Genomic DNA, 16,027 nt, shown 5'->3' on the forward strand with positions numbered 1-16,027 from the left:
GTAGTCTAATTTTTTTTTTTTTATACTATTATTTATTAGTCGAAAAGTAATTAACTGATACTTTTGTCTTTATATTTTATTTTTATTTGTAAAATAAAACAAAAAGACAAAAGAACAAAAAAAAAAAAAAGACAACATAGACATTGAAAAAAAAAACACACACACACACACAAAAGCACGTTGGGAAAGTCGAAAGACGTGGTGGAGATCACGGGGAACACAAAGCACTGCTTTGTACACACAGGCATGTCGGGTAATTAGTTTGTACCGTATGGGCATTTGCCGTAAATCGTTTATGCAGGGGCATGCCGTGTAAATAATTCACTTAAAGGAGGCTTTTTCTGTTGTTTATATAGGGGAAAAAACATAATTGTACAATTATATAAAAATATTTACAAACCCTAATTAGAATTATCTAATTAACATTGAATGGCAATTATCTTATTTTAAACGCCTAGAATCGAAAAGAGAACTCCACTAACCAAAAAATTCTCTCCCTAGGAAAATGCTATCAGTGGACTCAACTTACCACAACCCCCTCCCCCGACCACCCCCTGACCCCAACCTTCCAACGGTAACAACAAAGGAAAATTCTGAATCCCAACCCACCCAAACCAATGAAACCACGCCAGCTCAACCATGTTTGGTTGCTCCTCCACCTCTTTCTCTACCTAACCCATCGGAAAATAGCAAAATTAAAGAAAGCCCTCCTCCTCAGACATCTTCTCCACCTAATGATAACACTAATCCAAGCATAGTTCCACCCAATAACAATTTCCCAAAAATTTCCTCAAATTTTGACAAAACAAACCTTCCCAAACCGACTAAAGATGCTGAAATCGCCCAGAATAAGAGGAAAGAACCTTTTACCTCTGCGGATGGAGTAGGGGAGAGACAAAATTTTCCAAGCTCTATCAATACTAATCAGGGCATTTTGAAGCCGAAAATCAGTGGGCAGAAAGGTAGTATCAACTCTAGGGCCAACAATCAAGGAATTTCGAAACCAAGTTTCTCTGCAGCGGTTCAAGCGAGCCTTACACCTCCGGAAAACTCCGCTCCGGTGGAGATTAGAAGAGGCACACATCTTGGTAAGCGAGCAGTTTTTTTCAGTGCCAATGACTACTTCATAAATCTTGCACAGGATTGTAAAATGACTGTTGTTGGGAAATTCTACAAAGGAAGGCCAAATATGGAGGATCTTAGGAACCAGTTTTATAGTCAATTCCACCTCAAAGGGACAGTCAACATCGCTTATGTAGACTCGACACATGTTTACATTGATTTCACAAATGACACTGATTTTAGACACATCTATTTCAAACCGTTCATATATTTTGGTGATTGCCCCATGAAGGTCCTTAAATGGACTCCTGATTTTAAACCAGAAGCAGAAACTACCATAGTCCCTGTTTGGATTCTTGTTCACAAATTACCTTGGCATCTCTTTAGATGGCACATCCTTTCCAGATTGGTAGAGGATGTTGGGCTAGCTATTGCTCCTGATCAAGCCACTTTCTCCAAATCTAGGGGAAATGTGGCTAAAGTCAAGGTTGAAATTGATCTTCTTAAGCCTAGAATTGATCAACTTTGGTTGGGTTTCAATAGGCTAGATGGTGCAGAAGATGGGGTTTGGCTTGACATTGAATATGAGAATGTACCTGGTTACTGTACCTATTGTAAATTCCAGGGACATAATGTTTTTGAATGTAGAACTAAGGCTGCTTATGAAAGGGCAAAGAATCAGAGGGAACAACAGGAACAAGAAAAGAAAAATCAACCACATGATCATAATAACAACTTTGGTGACAACAATCGTGATGAAGATGAAGAAGGTTTCATTACAGTAAAAGGAAAGGGCAGACAAACAGGTAATAGCAGTGGAATAAATGACACCAATATGGCACAACCCAACAATAATCTCACACAAAACAGTGAAAGGGATAAGATAAATAATGGTGAAAGAAGCAACATCAGAGGTGATACTGGCAAACAAGTTGTTGATAAGCAAACACTTTCACAAATCAGTGATGATACAGATTCTCAAAACAAAAAAAAAATGGAAACTCAGAAGAGAACCCAAAGACATGAAGCTTGGACTAGCACAAACAAGAACAGATACCATGATGCTCAAATTAACTCAGGCAAGAACAAACAACATGAAGCTAAGGATTATTTACAGGACAAGGAGAAGCAGTTACCAAACAGGAAATATATTGACAAACGAAGGGAAAAAAGGCAGAGGAAGAAGACTATCCAAATGGAACAAGACACTTTAAAAAAAAACAAGAAGATGGAACAGGAGGAATCACAACAGATAGCGCCAAGTCAGGAAAAAATTGAAGAAGGAAAAGTCCTTATTGATCAGATACTTCAGGATGAACACAAAGGGCCAAACCATACACCTATAGAATGTGCAAAAGATACAAACACAAGTCAACAACTCAAAGGCAGTGAAACACAACAGGATCAAAACACTCATGATGAACAAAATGTCCCAGAACATACCGCTAGAAAAAGTTCTAGAGTTTCCAACTCCAATCAGCAATCAAAAGGAAGTGATGGACAACATATTGAAAAATCTGATTTGCAGATTCATAAAGAACCAAACATCATTAATGCTACTAACAACATTCATGAAGCTAGCTCATCTGATAGTGAAGTTGGGGTTCCTGACAGTGATTATGAAATAGGGGATGACTCAGACGAAGAAGAGGAATCAGAGGATGCTTCAGATACACTGGATGAGGACGACTATGAAAGCCTGGAAGAGGGCCCTTTTGATGGTAATGAAGTTGCAAAAAGGATTGTTGAAACTTTTAATGGACAACATAGCAGTGACCCTACCATTTCCCAAGCTTTTGGGGATATCTCTGATAGGGTAAACCTATCACCAAGAGGATCTAATGCGTCAAGAAGGGGAAGAGGCAACTACAGAGGTAGGGGCGGCAGAAATGCTCCCTCATCATCAACACAACACAACACAAAAACCAAGTTTGTTTACTATGATTAGCATTTTAAGTTGGAATATCAGGGGCATAAAAAGCTCCATTGAAAGGCTATGCCAGCTCAATAGACAACACAAAATTCAGTTCCTTGCTATTCAGGAACCATTCTGCAAAACCACAAAACTTGACAGATACAGAAGACGATTGGGTTATAATTTTGCTTATGCTAACTGCAACAACATGATATGGATATTTACTGATGAAGATGTTGAATGCCAAGTCTATTCTGACACTGAACAACAACTTTCTTGCTTTATCAAGATTGGAGATGATACTATTTCCATCACTACTGTTTATGCCAAGTGTAAAGCTTCTCTCAGGGAATCTCTATGGGAAGATCTCAGCCTTATTGCTTCCAGTCAGAATCTTGAATGGATGGTTTTAGGAGATTTCAACTGTATTACTGATCAAACTGAGAAGATAGGAGGAAATCCACATAGAATGGAGAAGAGTTTACCTCTTCTTGAATGTATTGGAGACTGTGATCTTTATGACCTGGGCTTTATTGGTTCTGCCTTTACTTGGTGTAACTACAGAGCTCCAGAGAATAGAATATGGAAGAGATTAGACAGAGCCATGTCTAATCAGAAATGGTTAACTACTTTTCCTGAGACTAGTGTCACACATTTGGTTAGATCTGGGTCTGATCATGCCCCTTTGCTTATACATGCTAAAGCTTGTAACATTAGTCATATTAAATACTTTAAATTCTTGAACTTTTGGGTGGATAAACCTGATTTTCAGGATATTGTGAAGCAAGCTTGGCAGATAGATGTACAGGGTTCTCAGGTCTGGAGGTTCCACATGAAACTGAAAAATACAAGTAAGAAACTATCTTGGTGGTCTAGGAACATCATTGGAGACATTTTCGAGCATACAAAAACAATGGAAAAAAGGGTGGCTGATCTTGAGGATGTTTGCCTTCAAGACAACTCTACTACTAATATGGTTAACCTTAATGAGGCCAATGCTTTACTAATCAGGCATTACAAGACTGAGGAAGCCTTCTGGAGGCAAAAGGCTGGTATTAAGTGGCATGCTGAAGGGGATCTAAATACAAAATTTTTCCATTCTGTTATTACTTCCAGGAGGCAAAGATTGTCTCTCAAGAAGATAAAAAATGGGGAAGGTAACTGGATTGAGGGGGACAGAATTGCTCAAGAAGCTATTTCATACTTTGAGAACATTTTCACAGAAGACAACAACAACAATGATTTTTCTAAACTCTCATGTCTTTCTAAGATTGTCTCAAGGGAGGATAATGAGATGCTATGCTCTATTCCCACCATGCAAGAACTCAAAGACACTGTTTTCTCAATGGATCCTGGAAGTGCACCAGGCCCTGATGGCATGACGGGTATTTTTTATCATAAATGCTGGGATATTATTTCTATTGATCTTCTTAACATGATTATTGAGATTTTTAAGGGTGGGATTATAAATAGGGCTATTTCTCACTCCTGCCTGATTTTAATCCCCAAAGTCAAATCTCCTCAAGCTTTTTCTGATCTTAGACCAATTAGTTTAAGTAATTTTTCTTGCAAAATTCTCTCTAAACTGATTAATGGTAGACTTACCAGTATTATGGATAAGATTATCTCCCAAAATCAATCTGGCTTTATGAAATGTAGGTCTATTAGTGAGAATATTACTCTTACTCAAGAGATGGTGCACAACATGAACAAAGCTGAGCCCAATGACAATGTAGTTATGAAATTAGATATGGCTAAGGCATATGATAGGGTCTCTTGGACCTATATGTGCCATGTGCTTAAACAATTGGGCTTCTCTGACTGTTGGGTTGATCTGATTCAACGTATTATCTCTAATAACTGGTATTCCATTAATATAAATGGTACAAGGCATGGTTTTTTCAAATCCACTAGAGGTCTCAAGCAGGGTGACCCCCTTTCTCCTTCTTTGTTTGTTATTGGAGCTGAATTGTTATCTAGAATGCTGAATCATTTGACCAATGACAGTTTTGTTCCTTTTACTTGCAAAAGTAATGGACCTTCTATTACCCATTTGTGCTATGCTGATGACACTATCCTTTTCAGCTCTGGGGATCGCAATTCCATCACTATGATGATGGATAAACTCAGTGAATATGAGAAAATCTCTGGTCAACTTGTTAACAAGAGAAAATCTGGCTTCATGGTTCACTCCAAGTCCAGTGACTCTTTTATCCAGGATATTATTAATCTCACTGGTTTTGCTCATCAAAAACTCCCTTTTAATTATTTGGGCTGCCCTATTTACACTGGTAGGAAGAAAATTACCTACTTCAATGATTTGGTGGCTAAGGTGTCCAATAGAATTACTCGTTGGCATAACAGGACTCTTTCTACTGGAGGCAAGGCAGTACTTATCAAATCAGTTCTTGCTTCTATTCCTCTTCACACTCTTTCTGTCATTCAACCCCCTAAAACCTGTATTAAACAGATCGAAATGTGCATTGCTAACTTCTTCTGGGGGGATAGTGATGGCAAGAAAAAATACCATTGGATGGCCTGGAAAAAGCTGTGTTATCCCACTTGTGAAGGAGGAGCTGGCTTTAGAGGCATCCAATCCTTTTGTGATGCTTTTGCAGCCAAGAATTGGTGGAGTTTTAGAACTAAATCTTCTTTGCTCAACCAATTCATGGAAGCAAAATACTGCATAAGATCTCATCCAGTTGACAAAACATTTGCGAGTGGGGATTCCCATGTTTGGAAAAGGCTCACTGACATCAGGGCTAGATGTGAACAACATATATTATGGAAAGTTGGCCAAGGCAACCTATCATTTTGGTGGGACAATTGGACAGGACTTGGACCAATTGCTTACCTTTTACCTACTGAATACAGAGCAAAGAGAGTGAGGGTCTCTGAATTTATATATGATGGCAAATGGAACACTCTTACTCTTTCCAGTCTATTGCCTGATCATATTTGGCAACATATTGCCAAGATTGGCATTGAACCAGACAAGGATGATTATCCAGTTTGGCTACCTGATCCCAGTGGTAGATTTACTTGTAAATCTGCTTGGGATCTACTTAGACCAAGCAGAAACCACACACTTTCAGCAGCGAAAATATGGCACTGTAAGCTTCCATTTAAAGTTTCCTTCTTCATGCTCAGATTGTTACATTCCAGGCTACCTACAGATGAGAAAATTGTGAAATTTGGTGTCAATGGACCTTCTAGATGTTGTTGTTGCAAAATTTTCAAACTGGAAACTATTGAACACCTTTTTTGTCATAGTGAGACTGCCAAGGTTTGGGAATATTTCTGTAACACTTGCGGCATTCCGTACAAAAAGATTAATGCTAGATCCTTGATTCTCCAGTGGTGGTTGACTAAACCAAAAAACAAACTTCATGAACTTCTCTTACAATGTACTCCTATTTTGATCTGTTGGGAAATTTGGAAGGCAAGATGTGCTTTCAGATATGAGAATATCCCAATCTCCTATAACAGGATCATTAATCAAGTTACTTGGCTTGCTTATCTCATTATTAACAGCCATATACCATCTCTGAATCTCAAGCCAATTTGGCTAGAGTTGTGGGATCAGGTTGAAACTATTAAACAAGCTATTGATATCAAGGTTGTTAGATGGGCCAAGCCTAATCACCTCACTATGAAACTAAACACTGATGGTTGTTGTAAAGGCAACCCGGGAGAGGCAGCAGGTGGTGGCATCCTCAGAGACTACAATGGACAGCTGGTGATGGCCTTTCATTCTTACTTTGGCACTACTAGTAACAATGTTGCTGAATGTTTGGCTATATTGAAAGGACTGCAATGGTGTAATGATCATGGCTTTCACGACCTTGTGATTGAATCAGATTCTCAAATGGTCATTCACATGATTAATGGGACATATAATATTCCAATTGTGTTGAGAGATCAAATCCGGAAGATCAGGCAGATTATGTCACAAGGAAGGATTATTGCTCAACACTGCTTTAGAGAAGCCAATTTTGTTGCTGATCATCTTGCTAATATGGGACTTGCTGACAGAAGGGATAAATTCTTCACTCAAACTATTTCTTTACCACATGAAGTTAAAACTTTAATGAAGAATGATCAAAGGGGCTTTGCTCATTTCAGAATTAGGACCAAAAAAGGGCACTACACTTTTGACAATGACTAAACTTAGCTACTGTAATATGTGGTTCTTAGTTTTTGCTTTCAACACTTTCTTTTTCATATGTAACTCAGGAAAGCAGTCCTTTCTTGATATCATCTTCTACTTGTTTGCTAGCTTTTTCAGGATGTCTAATCTCATTCTTCACTGTATCATAGAGGCTAAGGTTTATGTCCTCCTCAGTGTCTTCTTTTGGTTAAATATATGGACAGGTAGGGGTCTGGCCAAACCCCCCGTCACCATAGGTTGATAACCTAGGTGAGTGGATTATTTAAAAAAAAAAAAGAAAAAAAAAAGGAGTTACCTATCCTAAGGATTCCTCTATATTAAAGGAATGTAGTTGGACGAGTCATTAACAACCTTGTTTATCTTTCTACTTTTTGCTAAAAAATTATCTTCCACACCAACAATTGTGTTCCTACTTCCTTTCCATTTTAGTAATTTGATTTTGCTATATATTATATTTATTGAATTATATTATGTATAAAATACATCTATATACATCAGAAAATGAATTATACCACGTATATTATATTTATATCAGGTGTATAATATTATACCTTAATACCATTATAGTATATGTTGAATTATACTATGTATAAAATATATCAGTATACCTCTAAAATGGATTATACCATGTATATTATATTATACCTCAATAAAATTATCTTATAATTGAATTATACCACGTATATAAAAACATTAGTATGCATAGAATATATATACTCATTAAGATGAATTATCTTCATAGTGATTAAGAGTTAGTGTACCGGTTAAAGAGGAGAGAGAAAATATGATAAACAAAATATAACCACATCCCTAGTTTAGTGGGATGCAATTTTTAAATCTTCAATTGGCTGTACGTTTTTTTTTCTAATATTTTTTAAAAAGTAATAAAACTTGCTATTTTTGTGGAACTTTAAGAGTTGTGCTAATTATGTTCAAACTCTTAGAAAGATAACAAGCCACGTAATTTTCTCATATATGAAATGGTAAATTGGTTGAGTGAATAAGTGGGCATTGCTGGCCACAATTGTTGTGTAACTGCTAATACGGTGAACCTTTTTAAAAATGAGAATATTCAGGTACATAGTATGTTGTTGACAGTATTTAAGTAATCATGTCGCAAGAGATTTGGTCTATTTCGAAGAATTGTGGGATTGGCAGAGAGTTGGTTTCAAATTGTGAAATTGCCATTCTTTTTCTGCAATTAACGTGCAACTGTATAGTTGCTCATTTTTGTTCCATTGCTCATTTTGTTTCTTTTCTTTCTTTCGTCCTTTCTTTCTGTGTACTCCATAAATATTATTATTTTGGGATTTTATTTATATATATATATATATATATATATATATATATATATATATATATATATATATATATATATATATATATATATATATATATTTACTTATTAATGGTATTGAGATACAATTTCCACTTTTAAAAGAATTATGGAATTAAGGTATAGAATCTTGAGATTTAGTTATTAACCTAAAGTTATAGGATTAGTTTCCCTAGACTAAGTCGGACCATTTATTTATGGTATTTGAATAGATTGAGGCTATTGGAGGTTGCGTTCCGGTTATACGGCAAGTGAGACTTAAAACTCTTAGTTTTTGCTTTTTGAAAAAAACATATGGTTTGTATTGTATGTGTTGACACCTAATTTTGGCTCGCCGTGCTTGAAATTAACGTTTCGGGTGCTCCTGATTCGTTAAAGAGCACGAAATAGCTTTTTACATATTTTTACATTTTTTGACAATTTATTGACGATTATCCTTATTTTAGGAATTTTATCAATTTATTGTCATTTTTAAGAATCATTATTTTTGCACATGTACAACATAATACTACCATTTTGTGCAATTAATAATTGTCTCTTTATTTTATAGCAGTACATTTTTATATCTTATATCTTATACATTAATATTTTTATTTTTATACTTACATTATTATTTATACATGTATTAATTAACGATATTTTAGTATAGTCTGTCAGTGCAGAGAAAATTGAAGCAATTAATTTTTAAACGCAGAGTAAAAAATCGATCAAGTCAAGGTCTCGTCACCTTTTAAAAAATTGACATTTGAGGTGATGAGTTGGATTCTTGATCCATTGATTAATAGATTTTTATACATTGGTTAAAAGAGTGAAATCTTCATTGGACAATAACCCAAAGATTTAAATGAGCATTGAGAGGACAATGGGGTATGGCTTTATATTTTCTGGACAATAAAATGGGTCACCTTATTTTATAAAAGAAGTTGGGGGGTTTAATGTTATTTTTTCATCTTTTGTCTTCATTTATACACACACAAAACACAAAATTTCAGATTTTTTGCCTTCTTCCTAAAAAAACCCTAAACATTTTCTCCCTCTCCTCACTTCTCTCTCAAACCGCCGCCACCCCTTCACGCCGGAGCTCCGAGCTCCGGTGAACTCCCACCACACCCCTACGAACAGAAACACCACCACGCCGCCCTTCCCCCATTTTCCTTTTGCTCTTTCCCGCCACTGCTCTCCCCACTTCGTCTTCCTCTCTTTCTCCATTAACGCTGACCACCACCCCCACTGCCCAGCTCCGGCGAACCCACGACGCCGGAAAAATCGACGAGCTATCACCACGAACTCCAACCCCATGAACTAAACACCCCAAACAGCCCCCCTTCCTTTTGTCTTCTTCACTGATCCGGCGAGGATCTTTATGCTCTGGTGAACCGGAGCAGCCAGCAACCAAACCGCCACCACGAACCACCGCGAACTCTGGCCAAACGACACCACAAACCCCTTTCGCCCTCTATTTTTATTTGTATTTTTTACTTTTCGCAAGTACAATCCCCACGACACCACTACAGCCCTTCGTCTCTCTCTCTCTCTCTCTCTCGCTCCCCACGCTAGCGGCTTAAGTCGGAATCCGGGGAAATGGAGATGACCCCAACTCCGATGACCCATTCTTACAAACTTGCATTTTTAATTGTTGCTCTGTATCGTTGGGTTCTTTGCTATTTTAAATTAATTTTTCTTGCTATTTATGAGTTGCTTTGCCTATGTTATTTACTGTTGCTACAAAGATTTGGCAAAATTTTCTGGTGACATGGACTATCCCTCTTTCATTACTGTCGTTGCTGGACTCGCACCATTTTTTCTTGATAATTTTGGTTGGCTGGTTGGCCACTATTTTTGCTGCTACTGTGCCATTTTTGAATTATTTTTATATTGTTTTTGTTAATATCATGTTGGTTTTGTGCCCGAAAATATTACTCCGACGGCTAATAGTGCGGTCTTTAAACCTTTCTCATCCAACTCGCTATCATCGCGAGGCTCGAGACCATTGTTGACACCTTCAGCCCTCGTATCATTTTATTTTAAACTGATTTGGGTAAATACTACACCCAAATGGCCGATGAAGAAATTTATGTCGATTTCTAAGGCCTCCCATGTACAAAAGACGGGTTTTTATTTTAAGTTTATTTATTATTTCTTTAATTCATTAGATAGTTATTTATTTTCTTACTAACATTTTTACATGGGGAAATCCTATGTACGGGGAAATACATCTCGAAGACGATACTCGGAAGGAACCCGAATCACTATTTGTATTTACTTTACGCATTCTTTATAACTGTACAAAACATAAACTCGTAGTATAGTGGAAATGTTATTTTTGGAATGACGAGTTGATATATTCATTTACTTGTCACCTTTCTTGTTTAACTTAAAATTTGTCATTCGCTTTAGGCAAAACTTAGGCCGTCAATACTTTCATAAATAGATTAAATTCACTTGGTATAAATACTTTGTTAAATACACACTTTTGGCGTTTAGGCAAAACATACTAGTCCAACCTTTATTTTATATTCTTTATACATTATTGATACAACGTACATTTTATATTGTCTCGTATACACCAATATGTATTTTAGTTAAGTTAAATCCACATTTTGATGCTAGGCAAATATTAAGTCGTCTATTTACAAATATTTTATTCTTTAGAGGCATTACACATTTTCACTCATTTTTTATCCACAATTCCTTATACTTATTTTTTACCAATACTTTTTACAATTATTTTGTTCCTTATTATTTTTATAGGATATTCATTAAACAAACACTTTCGTTATATAAAATCTTTACACCAATGAATATTCGTAAATTATTTTTACATTCTTTATGCACTAATATACCTAGTTATACAATTCTTTATACATTTTAGGTTTGACGTACACTCTTTTACACTTGAAATATGTTCTTTATATGTTTAATATACATACATTCTTTTAATATACATAGACGCACATTCTTTATATCCTTGATATATTTATTTTTACATAGCCTTAATTGTTTTTTATATATTCTTAATATAGTTATACATTCTTTACACTAACATATATATATACACTCTTTGTACTAACAGATATACTTTTATACTTACGAGTTACATTCTCTTTATACTATTTTATATATTCTTTTTTACTATACATTCTTTATGAATACTTGATACTTGGTATAAATACATTTTTGTACACTGTATATACTTAGTATATTATCACCTAATGTATCTTTTCACGAAGTCATAACATTGTGAAAACAAGTAATAATAATGATAAACAGATAGATAACCCCCTCTAGTGTTCAGTTAAACTTAGTTTAAGGACTGTCTTCGGACAGGCTCTGAGGGATGCTTAATACCTTCCCCTTGGGGTAAATAAAACTCTTATATAGAATCTCATAGGTTTCGTGGACTAAAATGGAGTAGACACACAGATACATATAGGTTTTCTGATTTTCCTAAAAAATAAGGTGTCGACTCTAATCCTTTTAAACCAGTTAGAAGAACCGGGAAGTTGCAAACTATCTTGGACCCGTTCAAAATAGGGCGTAACAGTATGTATGCATTTAAAACATTTAGTTTGTGTGAGTAGGCAAGCATGATTTAAATTGGATAATTTTCAAGTGTCCAAAGTAATGTCCGTATGAGTCCTTTAGCGTAATTTCGCTTAAATAGATACTTGCTATATATGTTAAGTTTTGAATTGGTATTGATTGTATGTTTGTTCCACTTTATCATATCTTCAGAGGGACATCCTCCGACAAGCCCCATGGGTTCGGTTAGAGGTAGATGCCAAAATTATATGTGACCCGGGTAAGATGTGGGTAAATAATGCTCACTTCGGAAGATGGGGTAAGACATGGACAAATACGTACCATGTCCCATGAGCATAGATTCACATTCAGTGTATTTCATGTGTTGCTTGTTTATGCTTCATGATTTCTGCTTCAACTGCAGTGTTTGTATACATTTAATATACTTGTACTATTTAATTGCTTTTATGCATTATCAGGGATTTCTAAGACTTTCCCCAGGGGTAAGCTGAGAGTGTGTCGATGATCTTGATGGGTCTTTTAGATTCACGCTTGTTGATATTTGTATGTGTGCAGGTGTGGTTTATGACGACCAGGTAGTTGATACCTGATTATTTCAGCTTTCTTCAGTCCAATTCAGTTGAGGTGAGCTACCATTAGATCATGTCAGCCTCTTCTTCTTTAGTTGACTAAGTAGTATTCCGAGTTGTGTCTTGTACTTTTGTATTCAGAGTAGTAGTTTCATAACTTAGACATTTTATGGGGTTTATGGGCAGACTCAGTATATGTATTTCGCTTTCGCACTTAACTTATAGTATGAGACCTTGAGTATTCTTCTTTTTTATATTGTCATTATTCAAATGCTTTGCTTAGAGGGTTCGCCTTATGGGTAGAACCTGGTCAGGTGCCCTAAGTGTCAGACTTTGATTGTGATAAACTTAGTATTAGAGCATTAGGTGTCAACTTCCTTGGATTCATGGAACGGTGTCTAGTAGAGCCTTGTGGATTGGTACGGAGATATCTGTACTTATCTTCGAGGGGCTGCATGGACATTTCAGGAAAGTTTCCCTTCTTTCATTCCTCCCTCGTGCTATAAAGCTTAAAGTAAGGAAAATGATACACTTCATGTTCATACCTATGTGAGGTGGGAATACACTGAACTATTCAAGTGCTAGCGACTAAGAATGTTTCTTTAGGAGTTACAAAGAAGTTCGGAAAGGTCAAAGATGGGCTAAAATATAGAAGACGACTTGAGTTAAGTATTACCTTACAAGGCTATGAGAAGTATGCATGAGTTACCAAACAGATCTAAAGACTCATAAGATTTGAATTGGGTTCTAAAGATAACATCTCTTTATGTTTCTTGAAGTGGGAACAGTGGTTCAGCAAGCTGAGCGACAATTGTTCCTACACAGTCAGTGGCACATTCAGCAAGACTTTGAGCAAAGCGAGAACTACGGTTCATCCAGGTTACACTTGAGAGAATATGGGCATAATTAAGTGAATTTCCTTAGGTGTAAAAAATAAGAGAAAATGATATTTTAGCACAGTTACAAATTAAGACCACGGTCTTATGTCACTGTCATGAAAATCGACTACTACAACTCAATGTAGAAAATCATTTACGTTCAAGTATGTTATATATGGCGAATCAACAATGAAATTTCAATCTTCATGACTTCCACATTGGGAAATTCAGATTGGTCTACTACTATATATTATTGTTTAGGTTCTAGAGAGTTTCAGACTATTCAGCACCAGAGATTCTAAAACTTCAAGGGTTTGCACTTCGAAAGGATGTCTTAGAGAGGAGTTTCATCTTGTTAAATTTATGTATTGAATACACCACAGTTAGGTGATATCATACCTGATTAGGTTCCTTGATTTGACTTATATTCTGAGCATCAGTATACTTTCCCATATAAGTCGCTAATGCTTTGAGCGCCTAACTCAGCATGGTAGGGCATTTTTGCCATCACAATTAGATTTGCATTAAGTGGATGACTAAGCATAGCAAGGCACTTTTTTCCACTGCAGATAGATTTGTGTAGGCGTCAGGCTCAGTATAACTGGGCGATTATGCCACCACATTTAGTTATCTATTAAGACTAGTAGAGTGTATAGCGCGAGACTTATTATAGCCGAAAGCACCTTAGGTTATAGAGTAAGACGTTGAGCATGAGACTCAGTGTACCAGGGCATGACTGCCGATTCAATTTTAGTAAGATGTGGGGTTTAGGATTTTTTCCCGCATTACCAAGATAAGTCAAGTTATAGAGGAAGTTTGCTGCATTTGGAGGTAGTGAAGTGATCGACATCGAGCATGTTTTTTTTCCACCATTGACTAATATGCGCTATTCTTCGCCTAGCATGAGTTTAAGAAAGATAGCCTAAATGTTGATACTTTATGAGGAAGAAAAAGGAAATTGAGTCGTAAGACAAGTTGTTATAGCTTCAACCCAATCGGGGTATTGTCTTATGGTAAACCGTGCCTATGGGAAGAGGGAGGTTACAATTCTAGTCGGAGAAAGATCAACGAACCTAATAACAGTGGTTGAGATGACCCGAAGGTCAAGTTGAGCATTGATTGTTTGTTTTCATCAGCTTGGAGCTTAGCCTCATATAGAAGTGAATGCGTTGTTGCATTCGGGCAATGTTATTCCTTTTATCAAAAGTTCATTAAAGATCAACAAGTGTGCATTCAACATATATGATGGTTCCTTGGACGCTGGAGTGAGTTTTTGACTCTTGAGATAGTCCCATGATTTTCAAGTTCCAACAATATCTTTGAGACGTATATGATGTTTTACCTAAGAAGGTAATAGAAGTCATACTTGATATATCAAAGCAGTTTTTCTAGACGTATTAAGATCACAATAAGGGCTCGTTTGGTTGGAAACAACTTATCCCGGGATAAGTTGTCCCGGGATTAGTTATTCGACCCTCAAGGTGGAATAAAAACAAACTATAATCCCGGGATTAGTTAACCCGGGTTTTTTTTCCAACCAAACATGGGATAAGGTGGCATAATTTTTATCCCAGGACTATTTTTGCTTATCCATCATACCAAACGAGCCCTAAGGGTTTCGGGAAAATATTTGACGTAGATGACTTATGGTTAGTTTTTATTGGGTTCAAGGAACCAAAAGTTCAAATCAGCATTGGTTCTTCTGCTATAGCATGAAGCATATCATAACAATTTCTACAGATACCGCGAGTACTATATGTGTCAAGTACTAAGAGAACAAAATCCTACCGGAATGCCATATTTGATTAGTACGAGTCGAGCTAAATATGACATCTAGAAGAATTCTAAAGATATTAAGACAAGTCAAGTAGTGGATGTATATCATTTTATGTATTTAACAAGATCATGATAGTTGTCATGTAGCAGACTTGACTATCACAACACTTATTCCTTGCTTGACTTAGAAAACAGTTCAGTTTTGATGAGGAGATGAGTTTGGACTTTAGATGTTTAAGACTGTAATCAAAACAGTCTCAGTATATTTCTTGCCTTCGGGCCTAAATAGATGAAGATGCATGTGAAGAACTAAAACACCCGATTTTGGGAATTGATCACGACAATTTGGTATATATAGTTATGACATACTTAATTGTATTAAGAAGTCCTGCGGGTTCTATATTGATCCCTATAGTTTACAATAGGTCCTTAAAAAAAAGGCCATCTCAGATATAGCAACAAAGATCCGGGTTGATGCACGATGTTCTTACACTATCCTTACAATATTTTCAGAAAAATTATGATATATGAGATTTATGTTCAGCAGTCGATGACTTAGTATGCTAATTGACAACATTTTATTATTATTATCCGAGTAAGGCATGTTACCGATGCAGCGCGCAAGGTGGGATAGGCAGGGGTCAATGCACGAAAGATAGGGTAAGACATGTGGATCAGATATCCCATGTCCTGTAAGTAGTTCTTTTTCAGTAGTATATTATATTTAGGAGCGTTGTTAGGTAAGTCGAATAGTCTATGGACCACGATAGGTGGGTA

Source organism: Lycium barbarum, chromosome 8 (genome assembly GCF_019175385.1).
Source record: "Lycium barbarum isolate Lr01 chromosome 8, ASM1917538v2, whole genome shotgun sequence".
NCBI lineage: Eukaryota > Viridiplantae > Streptophyta > Magnoliopsida > Solanales > Solanaceae > Lycium > Lycium barbarum.